This window comes from Rousettus aegyptiacus, unplaced genomic scaffold, assembly GCF_014176215.1.
Source record: "Rousettus aegyptiacus isolate mRouAeg1 unplaced genomic scaffold, mRouAeg1.p scaffold_m13_p_1, whole genome shotgun sequence".
Taxonomy (NCBI): Eukaryota; Metazoa; Chordata; class Mammalia; order Chiroptera; family Pteropodidae; genus Rousettus; species Rousettus aegyptiacus.
Window position 1 is genome coordinate 33,868,053 of NW_023416284.1, and position 12,334 is coordinate 33,880,386.

Here is a 12,334-nt window from a genome sequence, read left to right on the forward strand (position 1 = left end):
TGTTATTTGCCTCTGAGTGGAACTATTTTTATCCAGTTACAGTTCATCCTTCCTATCAACATGGACTTCTTCCTTTTTACCCAGAAATGCTCTTTCAGCATCATCTTTCCTCATCTGTTTGCCATTTTTTGGTTTCTCAGCAAAATCCTCTTCACTTCCCTTTCTTCTGTTCTCCAGATGTCATCTTTCCCTTTCTTCCTCCTTTTCCCTTTGCTTCTTGGCTTCTCCCTGTTTTCCTTTCTCCAATTCTTCATACAGTTCTCTCCATTACTTGTTTACATCCTGTTTAGAATGTGGAATTTTGAAATAATTTACAGACAGTATAAACAGTTAACCCACTTTAGAAATGTCTGGCATCTTCCCACACTCTTAAAGATTTCTGGGATAATGTTTATTTACATACACATTTTCGGCATGTGTGTGGTGGGAAAATGTGTGTATATGTGAGTGTGTGTGTAATTTGTTCATAAATAAAATTGGTTAATTCAACAAACACTGAATGTCTAGAGCATTGCTAAGCTTGGTGCAAGACAATCTACAAACATTATTTCTGTTCCTCACGGTAAATGTTATTGTCTCACTTTTTAGAAGAGGGAACTGAGGTCCAGGTGGATTAAATAACTTGCCCAAGCTATATAGCTAGTGAGTAGTAGAACTAGAATTAGAAACCAGGTTTTCTGGCTCTGAGTCTGGCCTTCTTTCTATGCCACTATCACAGTAACACCATCTTTAAGAAACTCTTTGAATTTGCTTTTGAAATGTGACTAGTAAACACTTTAATTAAGTCAGAAAGAGGACTCCTTTTGAGTTTTCCTATGTGTTCATCCAGGCCCCAGAGTTTTATCCCTAGGACCATCTTCACAGATTTTTCTATTCCGAGGGGCCTTTTAAAAAGGATGCACAGTACAAACACCTCTAGGGCTTCAATCCTCACCTATAGCATCTGGGCCAAAAGGTCTTTTACCCAGTCTTGGGGGACAAGGTTAGATTGAGAACCTGCATGTCCAGTTGGCTGGGGCCTGCTAGAATCCTGCTGGGAGCAAATGCTTGACACCTCTGTAGGGGGAGGAAAACCTCTCTTTCAACTGAGCTTCAATTTCTTATGCTCGGGAAGCACTGACTACCATTAAAGTCTGTATTTCTTCACTTCTCTCTCACTACTCTACTCACTGATCTGTTGCCACCCTCCAAAGGCCCTTGCCAAAGGTAACCAAAGACCACTAACTCCACCAGCTCCTCAGCTCCACCTGGACCAACAATAATCCACTGAACCAATCTCCTTATCATTAGCTCTCAACCAACTCCTGTCCTCACTTTTCTTCTTCTTCTTCTTCTTTTTTTTTTATTTTTTTATTTTTGTGTGATCAATCTCTTGTGAACATCCTCAATTCTCTTCCTTTCCCTCTCTTATTTGGGTAAACCCTCAACCCTGGTTAAATCCAATTCTTGAGGCCTTCACCTAAGCAGAGAATATGGATAGAGAAAACATTAAAAACTAAGCTGATTGTTCTCTGTTTAAATTCGTTATTACTAAGCTCAAGTGAGCCCCGCAAGTGCTAGCCAGTAAGCTTACTATATATCTGTGGTTGGTTCGCTCTCCTCCTTGGATAACTATTTCTCACCTTCTCTTCAAACTTCCAACACATCTTTCCCAATTTCATGCTAAGTTGGTGACCTTACTTCTTATTTCACAATCAGAAGAAATTTTCCACTATATGGGGCTATAAGTGTTACCAGTAGGCCAATGACTTGCAAAATGTACATCTCTTTTTCAGACTCATATTCAATTGCCTCCTTGACATTTTAATTTACAATAATCACATCTGACTCAACATTTATCAATTATGTTATTCATTTCTGTCCCCACTTCCAAAATATGCTTCTCCCCTTTTATTCTTTATCTCAGTAACTCCATCCTTCTAGTCACTTGGGTCAAAAACCTTGGAGCCATTCTTGTTCACTCTCACTTGTATTCCATATTTAATCCTAAATTCCATCTTTCATATCTAATTGCTCCTGAGAATTTTACCCTCAAAATGGATCTGGAACCTGACCATTTCTCTTTACCTTCACCACTACCACCTGCTTCTCTTTTATCCCACTAGAGTCTTTTTTTAGTCCTTACAGTCTTTTGCAACACAGCAACCAGAGTAATATCTTAAACTGTGAGCCAGTGCATATCATTTTACTAAAAATGGCTCTGATGGCATTTTACTCTGGGATATGGCCCCAACTACTCTTGTTCTCACTCATTCAATTCTAGTCACACTGGTTCTCTTAATTTTTCTTCAAGTTATACTCCTACATCAGGGACTTTGCATTTGCTGTTCTCACTACCCAGAAAGCTTTTCTTCCCAGATATCTGCATGGCTTCCTCCTTACTTCCTCCAAATCTCTTAAATGTCACTTACTCATGAAGTCTCCCCTGACCATCCCCATATAAAAGCTCAAAACCCCCATTATCACAGCCCTCTCTATTGCTTTATTGTTCTTAATCGTTTATCTCACCATCACATTCATATATATTTACCTCTTTATATGTTTCTTGCTGGTCTCCCTTAACTTAATGTAACTCTATAGAGGCAGAAATATCTGTTTTATTTCACTGATATGTCCCCAGCAACTATAACAGTGCTGTAAACAGGTACTCAATAAATATTTGTCAAGTGAATGTATGGTTTAATAATAATAGGTACCATATATTGAGCAGTTACTACATGCTGGGAACTTATAAGACAGTTGCTGTTGTCATTCCCAATTTATAGATGAGGAAACTGAAAATCAGAGAGGTTAAATAACTTTCCAAGGTCATGCGGCCAGTAAATGATGAAGCCTGGATTTGAACCTAAACAATCTGGCTCTAAAACTCATGCTCTTAACAAATATATAATATTGCCTCGACTAAACAATATTAGATGATAACCCCAAAGTAAAAGCAAAACAAAACCAGACTGAAAATTGTAAAAAGTATGATAATTTTTTTCATGATAACCTCTTCAATGCTTCTTCAGAAATATTAAGTATCAGTTCTCTCAAAAATATATATATTTTTTGGTGCCCATGTTTTCTTGGTGCTCTAATCATGAGCTTAGTCTGCCCATTGGGTAATCCAGTGCTAGCCTCAAACCTGCTTGAATGGACCTTCCTGCAGAACTAGGAAGTCTGGATGAGAGGGTGTTACTGTCATGAAGCCACTGTCCCAAATATCATCCATAAATAGTTCTAGGAGAGCTCAAACCTGGTAAACAGCACTAACACCTTCCTTCTTCGACTAAGTCAACCAATGGAAGTGGATTCAGTAGCTCCCTTCTAGAATTCAGTGAACCCCAACCCTTTTGGCACCAGGGACCAATGCTCCTATGAGAATGTAATGCCTGATGATGTGAGGTAGAGCTGAGGCAGTGATGCTAGCTCTGGGGAGAGGCTGCAAATACAGATGAAGCCTTTGTTCACTGGTCCACTGCTCACCTACTAGTATACAGCACAGTTCCTAACAGGTCATGGACTGGTACTGGTCCACGGCTGGGGGGTTGAGGACCCCTGTTCTAGGTTACCACACTGTGAACAGGGAGGGTGACACAGAAGGAGTGTTAAAGGCTGTGTGTGACCTTGGGCAGTTTATATATACTCTCTGAATCTCGGTTCCTACAACTGGAAAATGGAAATAATATTTGTCTTGCTGGGTTGTTTTAAGGGCTAAGTGGGATAATTTTTGGCAAGTGCTCACAGAGTCAAGTACAAAGTTATATATGTTCAGTGAGTGTGAGTTCTTCCCCCTTCCCGAGGTTCTGTGCTCCCCAAGCATCTGACCACCATATTAGAGGGTTGTAAATAAATTTTTGTCAATCTCCTAGATTCCAAATTGTTCCTCAGGGGCTCTTGCCTTAGCTTAGATAGACAATACCTAATATAATCAGGAAAACAAAGGAATGTCGAGAAAATGAAAGGTTTGACAAGAATTTAGATTCTTCACCTTATTTCTGGATTAAAAAAAAATATCCAATATTTACAATTAAACGAAAAAGTGAATATACTTGGTATATAATAATTTCAGTGTTTGTTGATTTAATGGTAAGGGAACAGAAGAGAAAGATCACAAGCCATGGAGGCAGACAGACCAGCCCAACCACATACTAGCTGTGTGACTTTGGACAAGTTTCTCAACTCCTCTGAGCCTATTCCCTCCTAAGAAAAGTATTGAAAATAACTTTTTGCAATGTTGTCATGAGAATTAGAAGCAACGTATCTAAAGCATAGACTCTAACAGATAATACTCAAAAAACAGAACTAGTTATCATAATTTTTTGGTATCTGGATATGTTTCAAAGGAGCAAAGGGATGGTCATTCCACTTTTTTTTTTTAATTTGTTTTTATGTTAGCAGTATATTAAATAAATCGGTAAGTTAATTGTGTAGGAGCAGTTGTGTGGCCAAAAGTTAGTTTGTAGTATGAGTTATCATATATTCTTCAGGGTTTGAAAAAGGTTTCTTTTTTTTTTAATAAGAGTTTTATTTGACTTACATCATTCCAGCAACCCTGTCTCCAAAGAAAAATAAACAGCAAAATAGCCACTTTGAAGAGATTGTTGTTTGGCTCATAGCCATTTTAATCAATTTTAGTAATTCTTTGTACAATTTAAAGATTTTTTACACTTGGGATTTTTTTCTCTTTTGAGTCATCAGCAGTCTTGGTTAGAGAACTACTCATTTGTTGCCTCTTCCATTTTTCCTACTCCCATGAGAAATGTTTCTAATCTCCCCTGTTGTCTTTAGTGCCCCTTAACCCCCTTACAGTAAATGCATGGCTTTGCCTCCAACTAAGAATCAGGACATGAGGGCCAGTCTTGCTTCCTAAAACTTATTAGGGGAGTGACCTTGGTCTACTCACGTCTTTTCTGTGCCTTGATGTTTCCATCTGGAAAATATAAGAGGATATACCTTCCCTGCTTTCTTCATACAGTTCTCAGAAGAGAAGAACATGTGAGAAAGAGCTTTGTTAGACTGTAAAGCCTAAAAAGTTTATTGACTGAAAGTTAACCTGTTTTCCTGTGTTATCCCCACTTGGATAATAAAACGGAAAGAATTTAGGTTTGGGCACTTAATAGCTATGGGCTCTTGATAAGCCAAGTCACCTTTTTGAGCCTTTGACTTCCTCGTCAGTAAAACCGAGATGGTAAGTCCTACCCTCCTAGCCTCACAGGGCTGTGACACAGACCATACGACTTAAAGGGTTCAATGTGCTTTGCATCATGGCTAGGCTATATTCATTGCATTTCATGCCATTATTCCTTCAAAGATCATAAGGAGTCCCAAAAGTGAGAGAAAGAATTTTCTTTCTTTGCTGTCATCTCCTCCCAGTCTCTGTCCTGATGAAAGAATGTAATCACTTCTGCCTAAGCCGAAAAAAAAAAAAACAAAAAAACAAAAAAACCCGAGGTGGGGGAGTGGGTTGTATGAAGATCTCAGAACAGACAGCAGGACGGGGCAGGGACTAGGCAGGAAAGTTAACCAGCTTTCTAGGACAGACTATGTGGGCAACTGAGTTTATAGAATATCTGATGGCTGGAAACAAAATTTGGGGCAGGGCAGCGAAGGGAATTCCCACACATCTCCATGCTGAGAGTCACTAGGCTTTTTCAACAAGGTGCAGGGACCCTGTGGTAAACTGGATGTGCTGGTTGGCTCAGTAGGTAGGGCGGAAGAGGACCTATAAGTGCCAGACCCAGTTAGAACTTAGAAGGAAAGGATGCCTGCAAGGGTGATGTCAGCATTATGCAGAACTGTGTCACCAGAAAAAAAAAAATAAAAGGTTAAGAAATAATGCTGGAATTTTAGAAATGTAGTCTCTCAGGCTTCATCCCAGACCTGTTAGATCAAAACCTGCATTTTAATAAGATCCCAAGTGATTTGAATATGCACTCACATTTAAATTTGAGAAGCATTCCTTCCGTATGATTTAAATTCTCAAATAGAAAGGTATGCCTGCTCTGAGAGGTTAATATAACTCAGAGCAATAGTGCCAAGTAATTTTTAAATTTTGTAGATGAACAGAGATACAGTTTAAAGTGTGTTCTTTAATGTTTTCAGTGAAAAAGAGAGCCAATGCTTAAGGCAACAATCAGATCAGGCATTTTAATATGACCACATATTTTTACAAGATACAGAAAGTTCCTATTATTTATTAAGGGACAGTTGAAAAGAAAAGAGATAAGGATGGAAACTTGTGCAAACTGTATCCACATTCTTTAGATAAGAAAAGAAGAAAAGTAAGATATAATGTATCTCTCCAGTCACTCCCTCCTTCCCTTTCTTCCTTCCTTTCTTCCCACCTTTCTTTCTTTCTTCTCTCTTGAATTCCTATTGTGCATGTGGTAATTTATATACACCGTCTCCTTGCATTTCTATGCTGGTCTCACTGAGCCAGGAAACCAAGAAAGTAGAAACAAATAAAGTGGAAAATGAATAAACCAAGAGAGCTTCAAATAGGGAGTACCCATTCTAGAGACCCTTGGGAGCCCTGATGTGTAAAAATCACTGGCCAGAGACAGATTTCCCTGGCCATGGGATCTTCCAGGATACACCCAAGAACAAGTGGCTATGGTTTCTAGAGATTGTTGTATAGTGGGTGTAGTCAATAAGGCATGGACTTTAGAAGTTGACAGACCTTTGTTTGAATCTTATTTTTATCACACACTAGCTGTCTGTTCTTGGGAACATTACTTGACATTTGAGTCTCAATTCTCTCAAATATAAAATGGGGTACTAATAAGGTATAATAATACTTAGTTTGCAAAACTGTGAGAATTAAAGGATGAATAGAAAAGGCACTGATCCTAGGCCAATGTTTAACAAAAGTGAATTCCCCTCCTCTCCAAGGGAATTCTAAGACTATGTAGATTACAATTTCTAAGAGGCCTCCTGGGCTAAAGCTTTCATTCTGGGACAGGGCTTAAAGTACTCTCTTTTCTCCAGAGTAGCGGAAGAATCATTCCCATTTTAAATTAACATGTCTCAGGGAAGAGAGGGATAGAGGGAACAACTCGAGGAGGGCCGAGGTATCTGAGCCTTCCTCTTTCGCTTCCCATCAGAGCCAGGAAAGCTGACTGGCAAAGAGAGGGAGGCTAGGTCAGGACTTATCATCATGACTGGGACAATCACCCCCAACATCTGTCTGGGATTTTAATATTTTCAAGTTCTATGACATCTCTGATTCCCTTCTATCCCCAGAACCACCCCCAAGAATCACGTAGGACCAGCATAGCAGTGTTAAGTATGGGAACCTTGAATTTGGTCTCACAGAGGCCTGCACTTGGATCTCAGCTTTTCTGCTGACCAGCCATGTCTTCAGGCAAATTATTGAACTTTTCTGAACCTCAATTTTCACATTTAGAAACAGGAGATTTTATAGTGAGAATTAAATGGCATTTGCAAAGTCTCTAATATAGTACTTGATACATGATAGGAACTCAATAAATTTTAGCTATTGTAATTATTAAGATGAATATGATTAGCTCCATCTTAAAGATAAGCAGTTTGAGTCTTAGATAGATCAAGACTCATTCAAGGCTTCTGATTTCCAGTCTGGAGCTCTTTCCACTTTGTAGAAAGTTTAGAGGGACTGTTGATCAGTGGCTCTGAACCCAGAGAGCTTTACCTGTCAAAGGTCCAGGCCAAGAACACTGGTATTATAATAGTGACAAATGGTGGGATCGAGCTTATATTCAGCATTGTCTATTTCTGGATGAAACCATTCCCCCTGATAATTCGGATCGTCAGTGATCTGAGGTTTCCATTGTCCCTAAGCAAAGAACCAAAGGGTAAACATGGCATTAGTATTTTTCCATTCTTCTCATGCAATCAGAAAGACCAATCAATTTATAAAGACAGTTGTGTATTAAGGCATAAGGATTCAGAGCAGGATTCCTGGAACTTCTTTTCTTTTCTCTGAGTTAATGCACAAGATTTTTCCAAGTTCCTCTTTCTATCCAGAGGGAGCCAAACAAGGTAGCAGAGACCAATTCTGGTCCCATCTCTCTTTATAAATTTTTTCATGAAGTTAAGAAACTGTAGCTTCCCAGGGAACTTCATCTAAGGACTCCAGCTCCTGGGGCTGTTCTCTTCCTGGTGTGTAGCACAGGAAGCTGTGGCCCAATAAAATCATGCTTGTTTCAGTCTGTTTTATCTCTGGATCATTTGATAGCTGATCCCTTAACTTCCTTCTAGCTTCTGACATGAGGTCAGGAGTTAGACCTTAAAAAGAGGTTATCCTCCCCCGCCATCCCCCCAAAAATCTTTGGTTCATTCATGGGCTATGCTTTCCCTTTCAGGAACATTCTTGAAACTTCAGTTTCTGACTGCAGATCATTTCCTATTCTATGTTCCTTTGGCTACTTTCCACCCCCCTTAACAAACCCATCGCCTAGGGCTGCCTGGGCCTCTGCTTCCCAGCATTGACTTTCACCAGCCCACCCTCTCCCAGGTAGGCACAGCTCAGATGAGGCTACAGTCTTATTCTGTGTGCATGTGGCAGGGTGGGGATAGGGGGACATGGGGGAGTTACAACCACAGGATTTTGGCTTCTGATTTGTAAGTTAAAAGTTACATCTCTTGTCTTATTTTTCACACCTCTTAGAAGGAGAGACCCCCTCACCTCATACTTCAGGTTTGGTATCAACCGCCTTTCTCACTCCCCATCCCTCGCCTGATTCCAGTCATCTGGCTTCTTGGCATCTGAGTTTGGGATGTACTCAAAGTCCTCCCAGTTCCAAAACAAAATGAGGACAGATGGGTGGGCTGGGGTAAAACTGGGGTGCAGAGTAGTCAGGCTGGACCTGATTCCCTACTCTTGCCACTCTCCTGTCCTCACCCCTATGAAAGCCCAGTTCAGAACTTGGCAAACAAACCCAATACAAGAGACAAAAAGCCTTTAAGCAAGTCCAGCTCTTCCTAAAGTTCACTACCACGCTGACCTTGAATAATTTAAATTCAAACAGGGTGGGAATTTATTTCTGATCCTCCTTCACCCCCAGTCATGTGCCCCTATTGTCAGAACAGGTCTTTTAGCCTGGGTCCTTCTTTCTGAAGGCCTCTCTTGGTCACCTGCCTTGTACCCCCGCATGTTCCCAGACTTGCATTAGTCCTCTCTTGTACCTCAGGACCCTTTTATTTCCCAAGACAGTCACAAACAGCCTACCTAACTTTCATATTTTTCTGCTGTGGAGCCTCCAAAGGTTTGCTGTCTACCTGGCAGTTCATCTTGGTGCTGACCATTTACCTAGACAAATTGAAGGCTTCGATACCCAACCTACTAGACTCACAGTCATTCAACAGCATTGCGACTAGTGTAACAGTGCAAATCTTCACTTTTTAAAATGACTTTTTCTCTTCTCTCTCCTTGATTCAAACTGGGCTTGTACTCACTTGCTTCTTTTCTTTTATCCTTCTGCATATCTGTATGACCACTCCCTTAATCGTCAAGCTCTTAGGTCAGCATGGAACAGTCTTAGGAACAAAACCTCAGCCTGTTGACCACAGAAACAGAGTTTGAGTCAAACTAAAGATAACATCTTGCAGTTCCACACCCATGAAGGCAGAAGGACTGTACTGGCATCTCCTTGAAGCCAGACAGAACTACACCGTGACTGACATTAGGACCCGATGCAATGATCAACTGCTTCCTACCCTAGCCCCTGCCACTCAGTAATGCCCGTGACCCCAACTCCTTCAGCTACCGTGACTAATGAGTTTTCCTCCATGTAACCTATCCCCTAGAGGCCATCGAGGAGCCAGGTCTTTGAGTGCTAGGTCACCTGTGTCTCCAGGCATGGAAACATTTCCTTAAATAAACTTCTACTTTCTCTGCTGCAAACCCCCATCCATGTCTCTCTTGGTTTTGACACATGCAGACAAAATGAATTCCTTGAGTTTGGTAACACTGGGAAAGTTCCCTAGTTCCTGGGCAACTCGGCTGCTTTGTGATTCCTGAAACTAACAGTCTGTAGCCTATCCTGGAGGCTGTTGTCTTGATAGAGCCCTGCCTACCTAATTAGTTTCCATCTCCTCCAGGTTTACTCTGCAGAAAGCATAGTGTCCTGCAGCCTCTCCCTTTTCCCCCCAGCCTTCAGGCAACCCTGACTATATCAGGTGCATGGTCCTCACCAGGAGGTAAGTCTTGTGCCCCAAGCCTGCCAGGCCTGGAAAAAACCTAGCCCTTAATTCTTCCATGGTGTTAAAGGCCCAGACACTACACCTTAATACCTTGACCACACTTTCCTCCCCCTGCGATTGGAGCCCTTTACACATGGGTGGGCCACTGCCGCCTCTCTGCAGGCTTCTCCTTTGGGACTGGATTCCAGCTTCTGGGTCCCGTGCTGCCCCTTGCTGAGCCTTGAGCATCTCCTCTGCATGAGGCTGACCTTACTCTGACCTGTGGAGTAGCAACATAGCAGGTAAGGCCCTTCATGACTTAGCCTAGTGGTCCCCAACCTTTCTGGCACCCGGGACCAGTGCTTCTATAAGATTCTAATGCCTAATGATCTGAGGTGGAGCTGAGATGGTGATGCAAACACTGGGGAGTGGCTGCCAATACAGATGAAGCTTCATTCACTCGCCTCCCGCTGTGCGACCCAGTTCCTAACAGGCCACTGACCAATCCTGGTGAGCGGCCTGGGGGTTAGGGACCCCTGACCTAGACAACAGACCATTCCAACCTCATTTCTCACTACTCTTTACCTGAACTTTATGCTCTTAAAATACTAAACTGCCAATTTCAGTTCTTCACACAACCATGTCACTTCCCACCTAACTGTTGAGCCTTTGTTCCTGTTACTCTCTAAGTCTATAATGTCTCCCTCCATCCCAATTTCCCACTTCTTTTGCTCTAATGAATTCACTGTTTGAAATTCAGTACATTATTAACATTTAAATGCTATGTATTAAGGACTCACTGTATACCAGGAACTATATTATGTATAAATAGCTCATTGACTCTTCACAGCAGCCTTTGCATAGGTACTATAATAATCTCTGTTTGTGAAATTGACTTTCATAGTAGTAATGCTCCTTGCCCAAGGTCTATTAGTAGATTTAAGTCTCACATTTAATAAATGGTGGAGCTCAGATTCAAACTCGTATCTGTCTGACCTCAGAGTCTATTTCCAACTCCAAGGTTAACCCAATCACTCAAGGATTGCCTCCATCCTTCCCAGACCACTGTTTGCATCCTAGCTCAGGCTGGGTTAGGAGCCTCTTTTGTACTCCCAGGACAAATTACACAGTGTGATCTTCACCAAATGTAGTTGTCTGCATCTCCGACTAGATTCGGAATCCCAGGAGGATTCTCAGTCACTAGATTATCCTACTCATAGCTATATGCAGTACAGCTTTCCAGTAAATGATAATGGAACAATGAATATAATCCACACACTCTAACAATACCTTGTTGTCAAAAAGAGACCCAGGCTCAAATCTTGGTTCTAATGCATATCTGCTTGGGCAAGTCGCTTTGTTTTCTAAGTGTCTTTCCTTATCCATAAAATATAGATCATCTCACACTGCTCACAAAGGCTACTAGAAGGATCAATAGATCCTTAGCAAATTCGAATTGCTTCCCTCTTCTCTCTGTGCCTCCTTGGGCACCAGTATTTAGCTGGACACCTTCTTGAGTGATTGATACCTCCAGTCTCTACTCCATTGTTCCCAACCTCCTTCTCCCATTCCCACACCTGCTTCCCAGCCAAACACCCTCTGACCTCAGGTTTTGTGTCTTCAGGATCCTCTATTTGCCCATGTTCATGCCATTTCCTTGGTTTTCGGGGATGGGAGTTTTTATCTTCCTGAAAGGCAAGAAGTTCCAACCATTTTTAAGATCACCAGCTGCTACTAGCTTTTTGTCATTTTGACCTCACAAGTAGCATTGGGGCAAATGATCAGAGTATATAGGTGAGTGTCTTTATTGATCTAGAAAGGGAATGGAGAATATTTGAGTTCCATGTTGGATATCTTTAGATATCAAGCATTAAATGCACCACCTAAAACAGATCCTCAGTGTCTGAATGCTACCCCTTACATAATCACAAACACACTTCACCATATCTCTCATCCTATTTCTCTGGTTAACCCAATAGAGACTCTGGGTCTCATACTCCTAAGTTCACACTCCTTTGGTTTCCTCTAGTTCTCATCCTTCTCCACATCATAGCTCTGGTCATTCTCTGATCTTGTCTATTTTTTTCTGTCCATCCTGCTAGATTGTAAGTTTCTCATTGGCCATGTCTGATTCCTCTGTTGTGTCTGCAGCTTCTAGCATAAGGCCTAGCCTAGAGGAAGACCTTAG

At 41.3% G+C, this 12,334-nt stretch overlaps 1 pseudogene; it reads right to left on the minus strand.

Annotated features, from left to right (window-relative positions):
• Positions 1-7,609: 7,609 nt before the first annotated feature.
• LOC107497901 overlaps positions 7,610-12,334 on the minus strand; it is a 34,055-nt pseudogene continuing 29,330 nt past the window's right edge.